This window comes from Myripristis murdjan, unplaced genomic scaffold (assembly GCF_902150065.1).
Source record: "Myripristis murdjan unplaced genomic scaffold, fMyrMur1.1, whole genome shotgun sequence".
In the NCBI taxonomy this organism is placed as follows: Eukaryota; Metazoa; Chordata; class Actinopteri; order Holocentriformes; family Holocentridae; genus Myripristis; species Myripristis murdjan.
The window spans coordinates 17,295-20,567 of record NW_021941827.1 but is presented as its reverse complement, the minus strand read 5'-3'; the positions used below and the strand labels follow the sequence as shown (position 1 = coordinate 20,567).

Here is a 3,273-nt window from a genome sequence, read left to right as displayed (position 1 = left end):
GAAGAACCCTTTTTTGAAGAAAGGGTTTTTCAAGGCTTCTTTGTAACATTAAAGGTTCTGGTAAGAACCGTTTTGATCCAGAGAACCCTTTGTGGAGGAAAGAGTTCTTCAAGTATTGTTGAAAGCATGGGTATAAGATCCTCACCCTACATCCTACATTAATGTAATTAAACTTGCTCAATAAAGAGGCAAATAAACAAATATAATCATCCCAGGGAGAATTTTGCTGTTGAAAAGACACTTAAACAGGGTACCAGCACTGAGTCTTGAACCCTGCTCTCCCATGTAAAAGATAACTGTGATACCACTCATCCACCACTGCTATGTAATTAAACAATACATGTTGAATAGACCTCTATCCTGTCTTGAACCCTCAATCTTCAAAATAGCACTGCTATGCTGTTACCTACTGAGCCACCATGCTATATTGTTATGCTATGCAACTACAACCTCTGGAGGGAGGAGCTCATGAGCCATCAAAAGAAAAATAAGAAAAAAGAAAATGGTATTTTCTTTTTGGACTGTGGGCAGTTAACCATCCTCATCTATTTTTCCTTGAGTATGGATAGTGCAGGCACTGGTGGGATGATAATGTCAGGACTTGAATCCCAATCTCCCAGAGGAAAGGCTGAGGTTCAGTGTGTCAGGCCAGGGAGCTGGTGACCCTGCCCATGGCCATGTGGGAGCTAATAGCTGGTTTTAATGTGGATTGCGTCACATGGTCTGCCCTTCTCAGCAAAACAGGTGTGACACATCAATAGTGATTACTGTGGTTAGAGGCCAGACTGAAGTGGCAGAAGATCAAAAACTTCAGAGGATTAAGGTAAGCTAAATATGATTTCTTATTTCAGCAAGCTTGACTCTAGCTAAGGACTTTTTATGGTGAAAGGTGGACTATTTTAATGCATGCATTTGTTTCTTGTTTTGATTTTTTTTTTTTTTTTTTTTTTTTCTTGTAGAATGAGTTACACAGCTTGAACAACAACTGAAGTGTGCCACTGGCTTGAGCAAGAGGGTTATAACTTAATAACTTGTATTCCTTTTTGTTTTGAAGAGAATGATATTGATGGAGCAACCCTCGAAATTCTCTCTGAGAGGATGTCAGAGAGATTAATCCCATCAATAAAAAATCAAGCACAATTCATCAAGTATCTCGAGCAGTTGAAGTCATCATCATCATCGCCATCATCATCATTGTCAACAAGAAGAAGAAATTGGAACAGGTAAAATGCTGTCAAGATACTGTAATTCTGGTCATTTGTGGGGGAAACTTTATTTCTCTACTAGTTACAGTCTGTTCATTACTATTTCACACAGCTCGGTCTAACATATTCTTGCATTTTTCCATATTGCAAACAGCTGGACCTGCTTCACTGGGTCAGTTTGCTTTCCTCAAAGCATTAAAAGATACACTTGAGGCAAAGGACCCAGAACTTTTGTCCCCTCGGAGAAATGATCTGTCACTGTATGACATCCTCAGCAGCCAAACAATGTAGGTTACTTTTATCATTATTATGGAAAACTACTGCACATTGTAGCTTTAAATTGAGATTATACTCCATATAATGGCACTTTAAGACAACATGTTCAACTTATTCTATTATTTCTCTCCCCAACCAAGGTATCCCTCAACCAAACAATATACAGAGATTTTAAGCCTGTTCATATGCAGATGTCCCTTCATGCGGGAGAAAATTGGTTCAGGACATGTGAGTAAGCACAAAACGAGTCTGTTAATGTATGTTTGCATATCTTAATTGTATAGATATAGCTACTGTACATACTGTATCTCAATATATAATAAACAGAAAATGCATTCACCTAATGTTCACATTTGCCAAAAATGAGTGTGTCTATCTTTTACTGTATAGGTGTATTTTATAAAATGGCTTGATGTTGACAAATCTGGACAATACTGAGGTCAACAATCATCTCATTTTCGACTGCACTATCCCCTTAAGTAAACAATTCCTCTCTTGGTTGTAGGATGATTTACATGAGTCTCTAACAAGTTCAAAAAGGAAAGGCGACCCCTTATTGGTGACTCATTGATTTTCCATGATGCAACAAATGTGTCCAAACTTTTCTGTGGCAGGATCTGGAAAGAAGCGCCATACTCTGGGTCAACCAAGCCAGCTTTTCTACATAACCAGGCCCGCTGTAAGTCTTTGGAAACAACATATAACTTAAGCATACTTTTTAAAACATGATCATGTACACCTCATCTTAGTGGTTACCTCTTACCATATTGTTGTGTCATTTTTCATGCATCATAGGCTCAGGAAGATGGAGACTTTTGAGAGGATGAAAGGACCATTCAAGCTCATATCCAAAATATGTCTACAGAGATGCTTAAAGTACACTTTGGTAACAATTTTAGTTTATTTTTGGGGTCAAACTGACCCCTAAAAGATGTTAGTAAATTTGAACATAACAGGAGGGTTAATGTGGAAACTTTGTGGTGTTCCCTCACTTTCATCTGATTCTATTCCACTCTCACCATTAGTGCTGTATGTGCCCATATGCTGATTGCTCTCATTGGACCATGCATTATTTTATTGTTTGTAGATAATTAACTGCTTCATCTGGTGCAGTGTAAGTCTACCTTGGATTGATGCTTTTATCTTCTCTCTCTGCCATGTCACCATTGCTGGAGATTACATGATGTGATTATGATGCATAATTACAGTATGATGCGTCTGGCCCGAGTCCTATCATCATGTTGCTGATTCCACAGGACCTATGCTCACTTTTGACTTGTTTTCCCCTTGAACCTACCAAGCCTCTCCTCTTCTGTTGGACTGTCCTCAGAGAGTCTCCCCTCCTTATCCAACATTAGGGTTGACCCGGAGTATGGCGCTTCTTTCCAGATCCTGCTACAGAAAATTTTGGACACATTTGTTGCACCATTGAGTCACCAATAAGGGGTCGCCTTTCCTTTTTGAACTTGTTAGAGACTCACGTAAATCATCCTACAACCAAGAGAGGAATTGTTTACTTAAGGGGATAGTGCAGTCGAAAATGAGATGATTGTTGACCTCAGTATTGTCCAGATTTGTCAACATCAAGCCATTTTGTAAAATACACCTATACAGTAAAAGATAGACACACTCATTTTTGGCAAATGTGAACATTAGGTGAATGCATTTTCTGTTTATTATATACTGAGATACAGTATGTACAGTAGCTATATCTATACAATTAAGATATGCAAACATACATTAACAGACTCATTTTGTGCTTACTCACGTGCTGAACCAATTTTCTCCCACA

At 38.5% G+C, this 3,273-nt stretch overlaps 1 long non-coding RNA gene across 1 annotated transcript; it reads left to right on the top strand.

Moving 5' to 3' along the window:
• Positions 1–667: 667 nt before the first annotated feature.
• Positions 668–1,415, top strand: LOC115356823 (uncharacterized). The gene is made up of 3 exons (XR_003928024.1): positions 668–823; positions 1,055–1,223; positions 1,360–1,415. It is a non-coding gene; the product is annotated as an uncharacterized LOC115356823 (long non-coding RNA).
• The last annotated feature ends 1,858 nt before the right edge of the window (positions 1,416–3,273 follow it).